This window comes from Schistocerca americana, chromosome 2 (genome assembly GCF_021461395.2).
Source record: "Schistocerca americana isolate TAMUIC-IGC-003095 chromosome 2, iqSchAmer2.1, whole genome shotgun sequence".
NCBI classification, from domain to species: domain Eukaryota; kingdom Metazoa; phylum Arthropoda; class Insecta; order Orthoptera; family Acrididae; genus Schistocerca; species Schistocerca americana.
In genome coordinates, this window is record NC_060120.1 from 116,904,259 (window position 1) to 116,924,021 (window position 19,763).

A 19,763-nucleotide genomic window follows, 5' to 3' on the forward strand; every position below is an offset into this window, starting at 1 on the left:
AGGACAGACAAACTTCACATTAGCAGTTGACTCAGTGAAAGCTGTCTGCAAGTGACATTTATCGGCAACGCTCTGTATGTCCATATATAAAAATTAAGGCCCCTGGAATCAAAGGCTTGTCACGTCAACAAAACGAATCAGTTAAATAACAGACCATTTTAGTAGTTACACGCCGACTGAAGGGAGAGTGGAGAGCTACATCCCGACTGAGAGTGCAGAATCGGGTAGGTGCTGTCGACGTGTGTAAGCGCGCCGCTTGCATTTTTATACCATACACTGTTGTAGATCTCTGAATGCGTCCTGAGGTGCCGATCTCTCACTGCTGCGGACGAGTTACTCCCATATCTCAGTGATTAAAAAGTTTAGGGTATTTATCATACAACGTATGTGCCTCATTGCCTGCTATCATTTGCAGAAAACCTCGTTTCGGTATCTTGAATCGTTTATGAGATATGACGATTGTTATGACCACACCATTCGCGATGCGTAACGAGGTGAACGGCCGCGCAACCATCCTCCGGATATAAAACCCAATAACTCGAGAACAAAATCAGATATCCTTCCGTTCTGAATTTTAAATATTATTTTGATATCCTATCTAAATTTCATTCATTGCAGTGTATGCGCTAAAATCAACCATACGCAAAGTTTATGCAATGTTTTCTTACCTGTGCAATATGTTTAAAATTTTGCACAATCTTTTACTTAATTTAGTGCAGCACAGTAATTACGGCATATAACGAAAAGAAGTTTAGCCCTTTATCAAGGGAAGATGTCAGACTGTAAGACGTGTAAAAATCAAATTTTTTCGCCTGTTAGTTTTCCTCGAGCCGGACGATAAGTGTTGCATAGCAGCTGGCATATCCACTTGGACGGACCGTGGCGCGTCGAGCCCGAACATCCCTCGGATTTAAAACCCAATAACGAAATGAGGTATCGTTCTGCTCTCAGTTTTAAATAAAATTTTGATATCTTGTCTAGATTTCATGTAGCGCAATGTATAAGCTAAAATCAACGCGGGAAGAATGATTGTTTCAATGACTCTGTGCGTGCAGTAATTATTCTAGTCTTATCCTTACGACCCCTATGTGAGCGATACCTAGTGGGTTGTAGTATTTTCTTAGAATAATCTTTTAAAGCCGGTTCTTGGAACTTTGTTGATAGATTTTCTCGAGATAGTTTACGTCTATTTTCAAGAGTCTTCCTGTTCAGTTCCTTCAGTATCTCAATGACTCTCTCCCACGGATGAAACAAACCTTTGACCATTCGCGCTGCCTTTCTCTGTATACGTTCAATATACATTATCAGTCCTGTCTGGTACGGGTCCCACGCACTTGTCAATATTCTAGGATGGATTACACGAGTGGTTTGTAAGGAATCTCCTTTGTAGACTGATTGCACTTCCCCAGTATTCCCCAGTAGTCTACCACCTGCTTTATCCACAACTGAACCTGTGTGATCATTCCACTTCACATCCCTACAAAGTGTTACACTCAGCTATTTGTCTGAGTTGGCCGATTACAACAGTGACTCATTGATATTGTAGTAATAGGGAGTGCAAAATTGTACGTTTCTGAACATTTGGAGCAAGTTGCAAATTTCTGCGCCACGTTGAAATCTTATCCAGATCTGATTGCATACTTACGTAGTTTCTTTCAGTTAGTACTTCCTGTATCATCCGCAAAAAGCCTGATTTTATTATTGATAATGTCAAGCTCGTTAATATACAATACAAACAGCAAAGATCCCAACACACTTCCCTGGGACACATCCTAAGTTATTTCTACATCTTACTATGACTCTCCATCCAAGGTAACACGCTGTGTCCTCCCTACCAAAAAGTCCTCAATCCAGTCACAAATTTCACTTGATACCCCATATGATCGTACTTTTGACAATAAGCGTAGGCGCAGAAATGAGTCAAATGCTTTTCGGAAACCAAGAAATACTGCATATACCTGGTTGCCTTGATCCAAAGCTTTCAGTATGAGGTCATGTGAGAAAAGTACGAGTTGAGTTTTACATGATCGATGTTTATGAAATCCTTGCTGGTTAGCATTGAGGAGGTTATTATGTTCAAGATACCTTGCTATATTTGAGCTCAGAATACGTTCCAAAGATTCCACAACAAATCGTGTCAAGGATATTGGGCGGCAGTTTTGTGGATCACTTCTGCTACCCTCCTTGTAGACGTGTGTGACCTGTGCCTTTTTCCAAGAACTAGGCAAGGCTTTTTGTTCGAACGATCTACGATAGAAAGATTATAGTTAGAAGAGGGGCAACTCAGCCGCAAATTCAATATAGAATCTGACAGGTCCATCGGCGCCTGGGGCTTTGTTTAGTTTTAACGATTTCAGCTGTTTCTCAACACCACTGACACTAATACATATTTCAGTCGTCTTTTCAGTGATACGAGGATTAAATTGGGACAGTTATCTTGGGTTTTCCTTTGTAAAGAAACATTTTAAAACGGAGTTAAGCGTTTCAGCTTTTGCTTCGCTACCCTCAATTTCAGTTCCTGTCTTATTCGCTAGGAACTGGACGCTAACTTTGGTGCCACTAAAAGCCTTTACGTACGACCAGAATGTACCAAATGAGGTACCACAGAAGAATATTGAAGCTTAAATGAGAGTAGTGGAGCAAAAAGAAGCGAATAGGCGTATTGAACTTCAGCGGAAGGGGTGAGGGAACAGAAATGCATCACAGAATGTCGCAAGAACACTGCATGTCCGTTGCAAGGTCAGGCGCCGCACGAGAGATAGAGGGATGGACAGATATCGTTGGCCGATGATGCACGGTCTGGAAACCCGCTCTCCTTCCGCTGCGAGCAAACGCAAGACACCACTTTGCTCATCTGCGGAAGCCTCCATTTTTCGGTTTTCAGTGTGACTGAGACCAGTGGACACGTGCCCGTGGTCGCTGTATCGTCACGTCTGAGGTCACCGGTCTCTAAGCTTATACACTATTTAATCTGACTTAAACTAACTTACGCTAAGGACGACACACACACCCATGCCCGAGGGAGGACTCGAACCTCCGATGGGGGAACCCGCGCGGACCGTGACAAGACCCCCTAGACCACGCGGCTTCAACGCTCTTATAGAGCGGTTTTCATTTTACAGCCACTGGCTCATTCCTTTTTGAATGTACGTTACGGTTATCATTTCGGCGTTCTGGAGTTCGTGGCTCTCTGTGACCAACGAGGTTATTTTTCGGATACGGAAAGCCTACAGAGCATTCGGAAGTCCGTGCGGGCGTCGAATTCTGCTTTGGTACTGTTCTGTTATTCTCAGCGAGTGTTATGAATTAGTTAGCAGCGCCTTGTTCGGTAAAGTGAGGCCTCAGAGCTAAGCGTGAAGCCGTTAGCTAGCCGGAGGTGATGTTGGCTAAAAGTGACGGACCGAACTAGAGTTAAGCGATAGCAATAAATTTCACTTGTTTCGTGCAAGTGGTGTTTTTGACTGAATTTTTTCATGCTGATTTTCAACCTCGTTCCTGTTTTGTTGATATGGTAATTCATCACCATCATATTCTAAAGGCTACCGTCTTGTCGATGCAGCTCCTTCTGTCACTTGCTGTTCGTTTGAGTTTATTGTACAGGGCTGTTATAACTGAATTTTTGCTACTTAGTACAATAAAACTGCGTGAAAAAATTTGTCAGGATATGTGGAAGGTAAAGAGCATCGAGAGAAACACATTTTAATTTCCATATTAGAGGGCAACATTTGTTAACTGTTTTGGTAAACATATTTGGAAAGCAGTGATCAATTAATTGTTATATTTTGACTAAAGTTCAGTCTTGATCACGTCATGTATGTTTTAATGATACAGGTAACCGTTTTCGGTTCTATCTACAAAACCATCATCAGACCCATGGCTCCCTTAGGATGGTAGGCGGAGCTCTCCTCGCTGCTACGCAGTCAACTGAACCTTGACTTCGTAGCAACTAAGGGAGCCATGGGTCTGATGATGGTTTTGTAGAAAGAACCGAAACCGGTTACCTGTATCATTAAAACATACATGACGTGACCAAGACTGAACTTTAGTCAAAATATATTTGTTAACTGCGTCCCACGTTTACGTTCGAGGTTAAAAACTTTGCTCAATGAGGCGACCATCTTCATCCATGACAGCCTGAAACCAACCCTAGAGACTGCTCTGCTACTGTCCAAAACATCTCAGGTGGGATGGCCACCTCCCTCGCTATGCCCATCTTCAGCCTTCAACGTGTGTTAGTGGCCCGTTGATAAACCCTGTCCTTCAGGTAACCCCACAGGCAGAAACCACACGGTTTCAGATCTAGTGATCTTGGTGGCCACGCAGTTTGGGACGACTGGCCAGTGATTCGGTTTATTCCAAAAGTGTTACGGGGTAACGGAGAAGTCTCACGAGCAATGTGGCATGGAGCTCCATCTCACCAACTGTCAGAGTTGAGTGGAGAGGAGCCTCCTGTAGCTGTAGATGTAGGAAACATGCAGCAGTCCTCAGCAGTTAGGAAGTCTAGGTCAGTCGCAAAGTCTAACAAAAAGAAGAAGGTTCTGCTGCCAGGTAGTTCCCACGGTAGAGGTGTGGTCCAGCAGCTGCAGGAAGTGTTGGGGAGTCAGTACCAGGTCAACAGCATTGTGAAGCCTAGTGCACGGTTGGTTCAAATGGTGCAAATGGCTCTGAGCACTATGTGACTTAACTTCTGAGGTCATCAGTCGCCTAGAACTTAGAACTAATTAAACCTAACTAACCTAAGGACATCACACACATCCATGCCCGAGGCAGGATTCGAACCTGCGACCGTAGCGGTCACGCGGTTCCAGACTGAAGCGCCTAGAACCGCACGGCCACACCGGCCGGCCTGCACGGTTGGCTCAGGTGACTGACAGCATAGGGGAGTTATGTAGGAATTTTCGAAGGAGGATCAGGTAGTGATAGTGAGTGGGACAGGGAACAGTCTTGATAGGGACGGGGAATATGATGTAGGTGGTGACATGGTAAAGATAGCTACTCAAATTGGTGGCACTAATGCGCACTTCGTGCAACTGTTTCAGCGTCATGATCTGCGTCATCTTAATGCGGCTGTTAGGCACGTCAACGTGGGGCTGGAGAGGACGCTGATGGCAGAGGGCATCGATCACATTCCAGCGGTGCCAGTTGGGTCTGTCAGTAGATCGGGTTTCACTAGGCATGGCCTGCACCACAGTAGGTATGGGAAGGGGAGGCCGGCAAAGCTTATTCCTATAGTAGTTGATGTTAGAGCTTCACCTTTTTTAGATTGAAGTCAGCTGATAGGTATACCTGCTTAAAGGAAGTCCCTCTAACTAAGGGCTCACCTTCAGAGGATGTCATGTTTCAAAGTAGAGAAGGAATTACCATATTTCATCAAAATATAAGAGGTATTAGAGATAAAGTTAGTGAACTGCTTATAGACGTTGACTCTGAAATTATTGATATATCGGAGTACCATTTAAATAATTTGACAATTCTGAGACTTCCTTTACCAGAATACATATTAGCTGGCTGTTTTTTAACGAGTTCCTTGCGGGGTGGGGGAGTGGCTATGTACGTAAAAAATAGTATTCCATTTGAGTCCATAGACGTATCACGACACTGCACTGAACAGATATTTGAATAATGTGCAGGGGCAGTTGAATTTAGTGAAACTAACTTTTAATTGTTGTTGTTTATAGGTCCCCTAACTCTGACTCCAGAGCATTTCTGCTCAAGTAAGAGAAGGTTCTTGATTCACTTTGAAGGAAGAACCAGAAATTGATTATATGTGGTGACTTCCATTTAAATTTCGTATATGATGGTGCAAGAGAAAGGATGTTGGTAGATCTCCTAAATTCATATGATCTGGTGCAGACTGCGTTTTTTCCAACTAGGGTGCAGAGGAACAGTAGCACAGCCATAGACAATATTTCTATTCATTCTTCATTACTAGATGGGCATTCTGTTAGTAAAAGGTTGAATCACCTGTCAGACCATGATGCACAAATATTAGCACTAAAAGGCTTTTTACTCAAACAAATGTGACATATAATTACAAACTATGTAGGTAAGTTAATCAAACAGCAGTATAGAGAGTTTTTTAAACCTTGTCGAGGAACAAGTGTGGCAGGGTGTTCATAGTGCCAACAACATAGATGACAAACATATCGCTTTTCTTAACACATTTCTCATGCTCTTTGAGAGTTGCTTTCCATTAGAACGTTTCAAACGGGGTACTAGCAGCAATAGACAGCCTAGATGGCTGACTAGTGGGATAAGGATATCATATAGAACGAAGTGGGAATTATATCAAAATGTTAGAAGTAGTCACAATCAAGCTACAGTAGTCCATTACAAACAGTATTGTAAGGTGCTTAAAAATGTTATCAGGAAGGCAAAGAGTATGTAGTACGCAAATGGAGTAGCTAATTCTCAGGATAAAATTAAAAATATATGGTCAGTTGTGAAGGGATTGTCTGGTCATCAGCACAAGTTCGACCATATAAAGTCAGTTCGTAGTAAAAATATTTCTGTTTCTGATACATTTTCTGAGCATTGCTGGTGAGCAAATAAAAAATTTAGTTTTTACAGGGAATCATATAACTCTCTTGGCAAATGCCTTTCCAAGATTGATGTCTGAAATACTCCTTTGTGATACAGGCAAGGGGAAGATTAAGTCAATAATTAAATCACTGAACACTAAGGACTCCCATTCATATGATGGAGTGCCTAGCAGAATACTAAGGTACTGTGCTGCACATGTGAGCCCTGTATTTAGCCATATTTGTAATTTTTTCTTTAGGAATGGTCAGTTTCCTGAACGATTAAAGTACTCAGTGGTAAAGCCATTTTATAAAAAGGAAGAAAGGGATACTGTAGACAATTTTAGACCTATTACTACGCCATCAGTGTTTGCTAAAGTTATTGAAAAGGCTTGTATGTAAGGCTAATTGATCTTTTTGTATCACACGACCTGGTATCAAACGTACAGTTCGGCTTTAGAAGTCGTTTAACAACTGAAAATGATACATTCTCTTTTCTCTGTGAAGTACTGGATGAGTTAAACAAAAGGTTTCGAACGCTAGGCGTATTTCTTTATTTAACTAATGAGTTTGAGTGTTTTGATCACAAAATATTGCTCCAGAAGTTGGACCATTATAGAATACGGGGAGTAGCTCACAATTGGTTCACCTCTTACTTTAGCAACAGACAGCAAAAGGTCATCGTTCACAGTGTTGAGAATGGCTGTGATGTGGGGTCTGAGTGAGGTATGGTCAAGTGGGGGGTGCCCCAGGGATCAGTGTTGGGGCCACTACTGTTCCTTATTTATATAAATGATATGCCCTCTAGTATTACGGGTAACTCTGTTTGCTGATGACACTAGCTTGGTAGTAAAGGATGTTGTGTGCAACATCGGCTCGGTTTCAAATAGTGCAGTTCATGACGTAAGTTCGTGGCCTGTAGAAAATAAACTAACGCTAAATCACAGTAATACTCAGTTTTTGCAGTTTCTAACCCACAATTCAACAAAACCTGACGTTTTAATTTCACAAAATGCGCATATGATTAGTAAAACTGAGCAGTTCAAATTTCTAGGTGTTCAGATACATAGTGAACTGTCGTGGAAAGCCCACGTTCAGGATTTTGTTCAAAGACTTAATGCTGCCATTTTTACTATTCGAATGCTATCTGAAGTGTGTTCGTTCGACACGAAAATTAGTCTACTTTGCTTATTTTCATTCGCTTATGTCGTATGGTATTATATTTTGCAGTAATTCTTCCCAGTCTAAAATGACATTTTTGGCTCAGAATCGGGCGGTTCGGGCAGTAAGTGGTGTTAGTTCGCGAACCTCTTGTCGACCCCTGTTCATGAGTCTGGGTATTTGACATTGGACTCTCAATATATATCTTTCTTACTGTCATCTCTTGTTAACAATATTAGCTTATTCCCAAGAATAAACAGCTTTCACTCAGTTAATACTCGGCAGATATCAAACCTGCATTTGGATCTAACTTCCTTAACTCTTGTGCAGAAAGGTGTCCTGTATAGTGCTGCATCCATTTTCAATAAGCTACCACTCGATTTCAAAAGTCTTAGCAGTAATCCATGCGATTTCAAATCGAAACTGAAGAGTTTCTTCATGGATCTCTCCTTCTATTCTGTCGAGGAATTCCTTGAAAAATTAAACTGATTCTTGTTGTATTGTTGATTGCGCTTACTTAAACTTATGGATTGACTTTTTTCGGGTTCTTAAACATTTTATTTTTATCTGTTATTACATTTATGTTGCAATTTCATGTACAGACACGTTCCATGACCTTGGAGATTTGCTCCTCAATTTGGTCCTACGGAACTTGACGTGTAAATAAATAAAAACAGTTGTCCAAAGCACTTCTCTCTCGTAGAGCTGGGATCACATGTTGACGAAGCAGATGACAGTACCGTGCGCCGTTCACGCTGCATGTCCGTCATCCTTAAGCCGTCGGCACACGGACCGTGCATCCGAACGTTGAGCGATGAGCGTGCAGAGTTCATGACGTCATGGCGTGGAATAGCACGTTCGGGAGTCAGTGCAGAGCAGTATCTGGCATGTCACATATTCTGAGCGTGCGTCTGAGCGTTGACCAATGAGATGGCGCAACGGTACCTACGTCACACGCACGCCGTCATCCTTTAGTACAGAGTTGTGAGGCGCCATATTGGCATTCATTTCAAGCCTATATGTATATATACCGTTCCGAGCACCAGAAAATTGAGAATCACTGCAAAACCCGTTGTTAACTGTGTGATTCGTTCCAATAAAATAATGAAAAACATCATATTTGTGGCAAAAGAATTATTGTAACTTGCTTATAATGACAGTAGGCTATTTGAAGGCAGCAACACACTGAAGATCCACCCAAAACGTATTGTTCTTGGTACAATTTGTTATAAGTAAATGTCAGTTAGTAACATATCTACGATTAAGGTTTTTAGCAAGTGGTAAGACACAATAATTTGCACCAAAAAAAAGCGACGTCGGTTTATCGTATGCCGGCACGGTACCTCAGCGTATTCGGTCAGAGGGTTACGTGCTCTCTGTAATAAAAAAACTGAATTATTCGATTAACAACGAACTTCAATGGATGTTTTACGACGTCCGCCCTGAGCAGATGCAACGATCAAAAGCGAACAAAATGAGATTAAAAAAAAAAGCGTAATGAATAGCGGCATTGTCCTGTATAAAGTTTATTTGTTGGGGCTGTGGTTCGCGTCATGACATAACCAATTTTTTTTCATAACAATCGCGTTTTTATTAGGATATGATACTTTATTATTAGTTTAATATAAGTATAGACTAAAATATTTGATGTTATGTAAATACAATTTCACCTTTTTTTGAGGGGTGACTTCGTTCGATTGGCTTGATCTACTGGACACCTTGCGCTACTTGTGTTAAGCTATTTTGCTCCTTTTTCTTTTACGCTTCGTAATTCACGCGTTGCAAAGATTCTGCTACTGGGTAGGAACAGTGATCGAGTGAGACTGACCTTGGGGTTGTACTAAAATGTGGGAATGATGAAATAATGTTTATCTTATGCGGAGAAGTATTCCAAATTTGTACCGCACTGTTTGTGATGGTACTATTATATGTCTCTGTCCTTACTGATTGGACGTGGTACTTTCCGTTTCGTGGACGATGGAGGAAGTGTGCGTTTTAATAGAGCTGACGTGGGAATTTTACGCGCGCCCGTTGAGTAAACAGTGTGGTTTACGAACTAAAAACGTCCCTCAACTGCCGCTGGACTGCGTTACGATCGCATATATCACGTTGGGGGCCACGTACCGTAGGCACAAGTCGCATCATTCTTGAGCGTTCAGCAGTACGTTGAACTTGGCACGCTCAACGTTAACGTTTAGCAGCACGGTCCGTGTGCCGATGGCTTTAGGGTCCAAGCTCGTTCTACGTCGACGTTTAACGGCAGGTCATGAAACAAACTTTGCTAACAACTAAAATCGTGCAGCGGACAGTCTGGACATCTTTCTTATGAAGTTGGTTACCGATACGGTAAATAATTTTTGTCGACACTGGCTGACGTAGCGAAAGTTTCATTATAACTACACTGTGACTGTAACATCCTATGCTCTTCATCTTTTAAATACTTCATCCTAGACCGTGCTCTTCCTTTTTTTTCAGCACTTTTGCTTCAACAATGGTTTTCCATTTCCTATTTCTCAATCTCCTCTCTTCGTTTATGTCCCTCAAGACTCCTAAGTTGGATTTTTTTCCATCCAGCTCGTTCTTGTCACTTTCCTGCATATCCACATTTTCTTTCCAGTTTAGTCATGTGCAACTTTCACTTCCATAGAGCACTGTATTCCATCCAAGTGATTTTGCAAAGGACGTTCGGTCATCTATATTCATACGTTTGCCGGCTAAAATGTTTTCTTAGTCCTGAGTGCCTGTTTCCCAGTACAGTCCTTCACTTCCATTAAGCATATATTGTCTTCTGTGATTACACGATCGAGATCACAAAATTGTTTACCTGATCAATTCTGTCGTCATGAATTTTTATATTGGTTTTAATATCGCCCATACTTTTCCATACTACGATTACTTTTGTTTTCCGTTTGTTCACATCTCAGTTTAAGAGTATCTGATAGGACTTGCTGCATTCTATTTACTCGTATTTCTTTGTTGGAATCTGCAATATCACAATGTCATTAACAAATCTAATAGAATACGTCCTTTCACGATTGGCTTTCATACCCTTTGCCTTCTCCTTCATGATCTGAATAGCTTCCTCAATGAATAAATTAAATTAGTATGGGGATAGGATGATAAGCTGCAGCTATTTCTCAATCGTTAGTGCTAGCTGCCTGCTACATTTGCAAACTCAACATACGGAAGGCCAAACAACCGATTCTGTGCTCAGACAGAATCCAACACAGTCATATAGCTATTAAATTGATGATTATTCACACGGCTATGTACTAATGCAGCTGAAATTTCATTATCAACGAAATAAAAATTTAGTTAAATTCATATAATTAAAAGTGATCTAGCTAATTTTGAAGATTAAAAGAAAAGAATATCTTTCTTGTTATGGCACCTGTATAACATTGGAAACACCGTCACAGTGAGATCACAATTCAGTGAGTAAGAAGCTACAGATGACTTTTTCTTTTGGTAAGCGCCACCTCACCAGAATGTTGTGGGAGGAACTGATGAGTGAGAAAACCACTAACTTATTTGGTCTCAATCACTACGTTTTAAATTGAGGTTGTCCTGATTTACAATTACTTTAATCAAAAGCAATATGCTAATAATGTCTAACAAATAAAGAATCTGAAAACGCGATCGAGACTGTTTTTATTTGATTTCTAACATTTTATACCGATAGCTGTGCTCCAATTACAGAATTCTTTCTAAAAATTGAGAGATGGCTTCTTACACCTCTACAAGAATCTATAAGAACTTAAAGTAAAGTATTAAAGCAAATCTGAATGCATCTGCGAGCTCAGAAAATGAGGTGCACCCAATGACACAACAGATGTCAATATCTTTAAGAGAACAAAAGTTTATACTTCACAGCTAATACACATTTTCATAATGAACCTCTGAATTAACAACTCTTAAATGCTTCATGCGATTTCAACCTCCTATATCTCAGATGACAGCATTGCTCTATACCTATCATCTCTGAAAGCTATGTAGCTGTACCTATTTATCTATTTATTACGTTTTTTTTACATTCTTTCATTATGCAAATGTTTGTCAGAACATTTTATCCTCCACAACTACACAGCAAATTAATACAGCATCAATATCTAACATTTTGTCAGACTTGTGTATCTATTTAATGAATAAGACACTTTTTCCAGTAACTTCATTCAAATGTAAATAACAACTGATAATACAAAAACATGGTATTTTAAGAAGTGGTCAGTCGCTTGTGTTGGCTGGCACCGCCTTTGTAAAAGAGTGCCAAAAGACGCTTATGACGAGCAAGGCTGAATAATTGTTTAAACAATATGTAACAATAATCTGTTGTCATTTATTGTGAGTGCTCTTGCGTAAAAATTCTGGCTCATTTATTTATCGGCAAACCTTTAGTTATGTTTCTTGTGAATGGACTGAGTGTGACTGAATACTTCCAACATTTCTTTCTGTAAATATTGCTGTAGAATATTAGTTTAGTCTGGGAAATGGTCAGGTTGAGTCAAATTACATCTGTAGAACGTAAGACTGATGTATATTTCGTGGGGACTAATTTCCATATCTAAGAGCGTACTGTGGCCAGTGCGATCACAACAGTAGCCCATGTTTGTTTTTCTGATTCACGGGCACATATTCTAGGCACCTTCAAGCCATAGTATTTGAAACAATGCCAAGCGGCTGCAGCAGATGGTTTTCAATCAGTCTTTTGTATTAGGCCAAATAGAACAGGGACAGTTTTAAACATGGAACTTAATTATTTCAAAATGTCATAAAGGAACAGAATGGCGGACGGTAGTTTTATATTTCCTTTACTGCCTCTGAAGACAGGTTCCTTACACCAAAACAAGAAAACAAACGTAGTGAACATGCGCTCTAAAATGCTGCATTAAGAGCTGTGTACACTTGGTCATCTTCGCTACTGCGAAACATTTATTCTAATGAACAAGTGCTCATCGCTCTCAAGTCGAACATTTTAGAGCCCATGTTTCTACCAGGCTTTGTTTCGTTGTAAGAAACCTGTCCTCAAAGCCTGTAAAGGGAATTAATTACACTCTGAAAAAAAGTGTTTAGAAGTCAGTTTTATCTGTTAAATTGTGCGTATTTTTAGAGTTCTGTGCCTCGTCTCTAAAACCAGAACCCTTATAGTATTGCTTTGTTATCCTTCCATTCGTCTGTCTGCCTGTTTGTCTGTCTATCCGGCTTTAAAAACCCTTTTTCTCAGGAATGAATAAACTTGTCAAGTTCAAATTTGTATCACAGATTAAAGTCTACGGTCCCTTGACGGTGTAAGAATTTTAAGCTACTAAGTCACTTCAATCAAGACATACGGCCATATAGACCACATATTTTGATACTCGAAAACTCATCAAAACCTATAGTGTGCTTAGGTTGACCTAAAATCATGAAATTAGGCAAGAAGCAAAGTTTCGCAGTAAAAGCAAAGCAAAAAATCCGATTTTTTTTAGTTTGTTATTATATAACAGGAAAAATATTTTTGTCATTTTTTATTCGTCTGCCTGTTTGCCTGTCCTTCTGTTAATATCCTTTACTCTGGAATATGTTGGTTATCAAGTTCCAATTTATGTCAAATAGCCAGGTCTAAGATACACTGGCGGCGTAAAAATTGTAAGCTTCTAAGGCAATGCAATGAAAAGCTACAGCCATTTACGTCACATATTTTTATACTCGAAAACTCACTCATCAGAATCTTTAGGGTACTTCCCGTTTACTTAGAATTATGAAATTCAGCGAGAAGCTAAAGTTTCACACTAGAAGTAAAGTAAAAAATCTGAAACTTGATAAATTGTGATTACATAACATTAAAAAATCTTTTGCCATTTGAACACACATTGCATTCATCAGCCGCCACAAGCATAGCAGACGAACATTATTACATGCAAAATAAAATGTAGGTTGTACTCATGTTTTAGCAAGTAAACAAAAACGTTTTATTAAATCTGCTCTCTCCGGACACATCAACTGAAGTCCTCTCGTCCTTCTTTTTGTATATCCAGGCTAGTTTGAGAAACTGCTGTAAAGATTTTGATGTTGTTGTTGTTGTGGTCTCCAGTCCAGAGACTGGTTTGATGCAGCTTTCCTTGCTACTCTATCCTGTGCAAGCTTCTTCATCTCCCAGTACCTACTGCAACCTACATCCTTCTGAATCTGTTTAGTGTATTCATCTCTTGGTCTCCCTCTACGATTTTTACCCTCCGCGCTGCCCTCCAATACTAAACTGGTGATCCCTTGATGCCTCAAAATATGTCCTACCAACCGATCTTTTCTTCTCGTCAAGTTGTACCACAAATTTCTCTTCTCCCCAATTCTATTCAATACCTCCTCATTAGTTATGTGATCTACCCATCTAATCTTCAGCATTCTTCTGTAGCACCACATTTCGAAAGCTTCCATTCTCTTCTTGTCTAAACTATTTATCGTCCACGTTTCACTTCCATGCATGGCTACACTCCATACAAATACTTTCAGAAACGACTTCCTGACACTTAAATCTATACTGGATGTTAACAAATTTCTCTTCTTCAGAAACGCTTTCCTTGCCATTGCCAGTCTACAATTTATATCCTCTCTACTTCGATTTAGATTTTGATACTATTTTGGAATTCGTGGGATCAATACCTTCCTAGTATCGACATCGATAGCAAGAAAAAATTCCTGTGATTCATGAGTCCCCAGGACGCATGAACTACAAGTATGCAGAATTAAGTTTGTACGGAACTCTCAGGTCGCTAATACTACTCGCAAAAGGCCAAGTTTTTTGGTAGTAAGTACTAAATTGGCACTCGGTGCGGTGGCTGGTGGGAACGACCGTAAGGCATTTCCCATTTACGATACGATATTGCAGTGCCTTTGTTGTTAAGAAGATTGATGGAATGTTCCTGCGGACACGAATGCTTGTCCGATAATAATACAGACACTGTAGTATCGTATTTACCCGTCGATATCGGGCAGCGACTTTCAGTTATGTCCTACACTGTACGGGAATTACGTAATGTGTATACGAGCACAGACTCTGACGCAGGGACTGTGGTATAATTATGGAAGTCTGGTTCTGGCCATGAGTCTTGCACGGACAGCCAGAGCAGTTATGGCGACCGCTCACGTATAGCGGGACATCCGGTATCGGGTCCCGCTCCGACACAAATTTTTAGTGTCGTTATTCCCGTATACAGCTTCTACCGTATCTTCCTTCGCCGTCGGCGTTGTCGTGGTTACCGTGAGACACCGTTATACCAAGAGGAAAGGCGCGTCGATCTTAGAGCATGAGATATGATGACCTTAAGCCATAGACAACACACAACGGTCACGGTAGCACCTGATTCCAGAATAGCTGCAGTAGTTAAGATCTACGAACTATCCCCTGTTGACCAGGTCCCCAAAACTTAACTCGTAACGAGTTCCCTTCAAAGCAAATTGTCATACGATCGTCTATAAAGGCTTCGTACAACGAGAGTACGTGTTACGGTTTATGGAATAATAACAGATACGACCAAACTGTCTTGTCTCTTCTGCTTTATTTAACATAACTTCGTTCACAGTTTCATTTCGCATTCACCACTCATTCACCGAAACCCTTTGATGAACAGTTTTGGTTGCATAACACCAACAGTCAATGATAATGATACAGCTTTTCTCCTTTTTATAAATTGAAGCCCGCTCTCCGTGATATAATAAAAAAAACCGGTCTCAATACCGCGTGCCTCGTGAGACGCGAATAGACTTATCCTGGAATTGACCGCCCTGTAGGTGTACTCAATTTAATGACCACACTTCACTGTCCGCTATTTCGCGTAACTGAATGTCCATTTGTTAGTCTGATTATACACTGTAGCTATTTAAAATTCGCCCCTATATTTTTCACAACGCACAATTAGCACTTCGTTACTGGTTTTATTTTTTTTTTTCTAAGAGTAAACGGAAAAAAAAGACGCCGTATCATCGGCTTAGTCGATATAAAGCAAAACACCTTAATATGCCCAATTTTACCTCTTCTTATAGGATCGGCTACCTTAATCATTAATTTATTACATATTATTTCCAATAACGCCAAACAGGTATCGCCGTTATATTTTAATTGTATTCAAAAGCATGTTACTACTATTATGACCGACCAAATCATAACAAATCGCGCGGCGTGCGTTTTTAACGATAACTTTACGCTATTCAAGTTCCGTTACAGCTGTCTTGACTCGTAATGTTACACGGCCCCCCAGACTGTGATGTCTTGAAGAGGGTTCCAGACAGAACAGGCTTTTTTTTTTTTTTTTTTTTTTGTGACAGGAGAGGGCATTTGTTTCGGCGAATACACTCACTCTCAGATTCACTCAACAAGTCAGTACATACATTCTACAATATTTAAGTTGAGTTAATGGGCCTAGACAAAATGCCCTTAACTAAATTCCACATTTGTTTATAGGTTGTCTTAGAAGCACTTCGCACTAATCACTTCATATTCACACCACATTTTTTTTCTTGGATGAAGCCCTCAGTTCTTCAACCGACTGTGCAAGGCAGTGATGACAGCCGGGTTCGACGATTGGCATCCTAGGCCAAAACCCTTATCAGGCCACTTGTTTAACCAGAGAGGATTTGGTCCTTTTCTTTTCCTCTTAATTCCACTTTTAAATCATCCATCCTCGCTGTTCGGTGAGAGGATAAATCGTATTTCAGCGTCGTCATTGTTGCTGATACCAAGAAGGTATCTCATGGAAATCGTCGGTACATTCTTTAATTTTCTTTGTAAGTTAGTATAAGTACGTATTTATCCATTGGTGCTTTTATTTAGTCCACTGAGTGTAGTCTTGGTATCATTCAGTGTTTCTTGAATCTATATTTCGCTCATTATTGATAATACTTCTTCAGGTCTATGTGAGGGAACAAGCCTTTAATTACATCAGTATCACAATCTGCCAGGAGGTAGCTCCCTTCATGAGGTATTTTCATTATTTTATATGGACCTGTATATAAATATTGCCATTTCTTATTCAGTCTTTTCCTGGTTGATGCTTTTGGGTGATTTCTCAATAAAATTTCTTCCCCTACATCATATGTGACTACTTTCTTCACATTTTTATCAAAACGGGTTTTTCTCAATTGTGCTTGATGCTTCAGGTTTTCGTAGACCTTCTTTACCATATCTTCTTTCTTGGTAATCTTTTGTTCTATTGCAGGTAATTTCTTCTTCCATTCTGAGACAATACTTTCACCAAATACTATTTGGTTAGGTGAATAACCTGTCGATAAGTGTGGTAAGTCATTATACACTTTCTCAAATTCATAAATCCAATCGATCCATTTATAATGTTGTTTGGGTATGTACGTCCGTAAAAATCGGTTCAACTCTCGGAAGATTCTTTCAACCGGATTTCCACAAGGGTAAAATCTTGAGATGTAAATGTGCTGGATTCCTTGTTCTTTCATAGTGTCTCTCCATACTTTGCTTGTATAATAAGCAGCGTTGTCTGTCAAGATCATTATAGGTTTGCCAAGCTCAGTTATATAGTTGTTGATAAATTTGCGTAACATGGGTCGAACGTGGAGATTTTTCAAAGGATATAATTTCACATATTTTGAAAAGAGATCATAGAAAGCCAATACATATTTGAACCGTCCACGTGTCATGGGACATGGCCCACAGACGTCACATGACACCAGCATTAAAGGTTGTTGTGGGATGATAGGATGTAATTCTATCTTCCGACAATAGTTTATGGGTTTCGCCTTCTGACATATTTTGCACTTCTTAATAATATTTGTAGCTATACGTCCCAAATTTGGATGATAGCAGTATTGTGCTATTTTGGCTGTACATTTAGCGGCACCAAAATGACCCCAATTCAAGTGAGTGTACCATACTAGTGATTCTAAATATTTATTTGGAACACAAACTTTCCAAACATCTTCTTCATCCTTCCTCCGATATAATATTCCGGATTTTAATTGATACTGTTCTTGAGAGTGACTTAGCGTTTTGCTTTCAACAGCCTGCCTAATGGCTTTCCACAACTTATCATCTTCTTGCAGTTGTGGAAGACTTCGAGATAGCTGTGAAATCTGCCTCTCACAATATTGCCTTGATAAATTCATGACTTTAAAGTCAATAGTCCGTTCATCACACTCGTCAGCATTCTTTCTTTTCGGTAATCTTGAAAGAGCATCGGCTATGATGTTGTCTTTCCCTCTGATGTATTTGAGCATAATATCATATTCTTGCAGTAGCAAGGCCCACCGGGTTAAACGTGAATGGAACATCCTTCCTGTTAAAATAAAAGATAAAGCTTTGTGGTCGCAGAATACAATGATCTTCTTTCCATATACAAAATAGCGAAACTTTCTAAGTGACCAGACCACGGCCAGTACTTCCAATTCAGTAGTACAATATCCACGTTCACAGCTAGAGAGTGTTCTGCTGGCAAACCCAATTATCTTGATGGTACTGATATCTTCTGGATTGTCCATCTGGAAAAGAGTGGCACCCAATCCTGTTTCAGAAGCATCCGCAGCAATGTAAAAATCTTGATCAAGTCTCGGATGATGTAACAGTGGAGCATTAGTCAAAGCATTGCGGATGTTATCAAAAGCTTGCGTGCATTCGGAATTCCACTCCCACATGACATTTTTTCTTAACAGACGTAACAAACAGTCTTGGCTTCCTAACTGATTGGGTAAAAATCGTCGAATAAATGAAACTAAGCCGATAAATGACTTTAATTCCGTTCTATTCTTTGGATAAGCACATCTGTTAATCGCATCCATCTTTTTAGGATTTGGTTTTATCCCTTCAGGAGTGATTATATGTCCAAGAAATTTCAATTGGTTATGAGCAAACTTGGATTTGCTCAAATTTACAGTAACTCCGTATTCCAAAAATTTCGCAAAAACTCTTCTTAATAAGTCCAAATGTTCCTCCCAAGTTTCAGAAGCAATTAGCAAATCATCCACATGTAAAGTAACTTCATTCAAAAGGTCTCTGCCCAGTACGGTATCTAATGCCGATATGAAAACACCACCGCTTATTTTCAACCCAAATGGCATGACAGTAAACTGGTAACTTCGGCCCAGAAAAACGAATGCAGTATATTTTCTAGATTCTTTCGATATTCTAGTTTGCCAATATGAACTACGCATATCCAAAGAAGTTAAGAAGCGGGCACCATAAAACTTTTGTACTAACTCTTCTAGGTTCTCCGGTCGCGTTTGTACAGGTATAATGATCTTATTGATCTCTCTGGCATCCAACACCAATCTGATGTCACCATTGGGTTTAATTACCGCCACAAGAGGGTTACAATATTCAGAATCTGAGGGCTCAATAATACCCCATTCTAACATTTTATTGATTTCCTTTCTGACTACTTCTTTCTTTGTCCATGGGATAGAATAGGAAGTACGACAAAAGGGTTTATGTGCATACGTCTTTATATGGTATTCAAAGTCTTTTATTATACCCGGACGTTTACTAAAAATTGACTGATATGCTTCCAACAAGTAGTACAGTTCATCCCTTTGGATAACAGATAAATATTCTGATTCTAACACCTTTTCCTGCAATGACATTTTATCCATCATTTCTTCAGAACATTCAATAAGGCGTATATCATACACATTTTCATCATCAATACTGACATATTTTACCATTAGATTCATACACAATTGATTTGGAATTACTCGGCCCTTTCTCAGGGTGGTTGTCAAAACATTACCATTGGAATTAAATATACATTCACCTTTCTCTAAATTAATGATTGCACCGGTCTCACATAAAAAATCCAAACCCCAGATACATGGTACTGTCATTTTAGGAACAACCAGGAATGTACTTTCTATTTGAGCCCCCTGTATTGTAACGTCAACACGTACCTGTTTCACAACTTTTTGCATTTTTGCGCTGAACGCGCCAGACACGGTACATCCTGTGATAGGAAAAGTGGGCATTTTTACCCCTCGGCTTATCTGTTTTAAACAGTCCAACGTCATGACACTAATAGTTGCTCCAGTATCAATTAATATTTCAACATCAACATTATTTATACTTGTTGGAATTATTGCCTGTAAAATTTGTCC